At 43.1% G+C, this 606-nt stretch overlaps 2 non-coding genes across 2 annotated transcripts; both read right to left on the reverse strand.

The window, feature by feature from the left end:
* Positions 1 to 130: 130 nt before the first annotated feature.
* On the reverse strand, positions 131 to 203 carry trnav-aac (transfer RNA valine (anticodon AAC)). Its single transcript has one exon. It is a non-coding gene; the product is annotated as a tRNA-Val (tRNA).
* Positions 204 to 299: 96 nt separating this feature from the next.
* On the reverse strand, positions 300 to 372 carry trnav-cac (transfer RNA valine (anticodon CAC)). Its single transcript has one exon. It is a non-coding gene; the product is annotated as a tRNA-Val (tRNA).
* Positions 373 to 606: the final 234 nt, after the last annotated feature.

Below are 606 nucleotides of genomic sequence, written 5' to 3' on the forward strand. Positions count from 1 at the left end.
AGGCGAACGTGATAACCACTACACTACGGAAACTACACATGACTGATGCGTTCAGGGACATACGCGGAACCCTGTTGATTTAAAGTAGTAGGCAAGAAAGACTAGAATTAGCACAACAGACAAAAGATTTTGTTTCCGCCCGGTCTCGAACCGGGGACCTTTCGCGTGTTAGGCGAACGTGATAACCACTACACTACGGAAACCACGCTAGATGATATGTTCAGGGACATACCGTAAACCCTGTTGATCTATAGTAGTAAACAAGAAAGACAAGAATTAACACAATAGATGTAACACATTGTTTCCGCCCGGTTTCGAACCGGGGACCTTTCGCGTGTGAGGCGAACGTGATAACCACTACACTACGGAAACTTCGGTGTTCAGGGAAACACGGCAACTGGACAGTATCTCCGCCTGTCATGGGAAGACCAGGGTTCGATTACCCAACGGGGAGTGTTATTTTCTGTGTTACAACAGTTATGAATGTTTGTGTCCACAATTCATTAATAACATTTAAGTCAATAAGGGCATAAAACAAACATTTTAAACGAAATAGTTCATTGTCTGATTATTATTAGTTGTAAATAATAGATACTCCCCGTCGGG

This window comes from Seriola lalandi, unplaced genomic scaffold (assembly GCF_002814215.2).
Source record: "Seriola lalandi dorsalis isolate HSWRI2012SDOR001 ecotype SW California unplaced genomic scaffold, Sedor1 jcf7180001986393, whole genome shotgun sequence".
Lineage (NCBI taxonomy): Eukaryota > Metazoa > Chordata > Actinopteri > Carangiformes > Carangidae > Seriola > Seriola lalandi.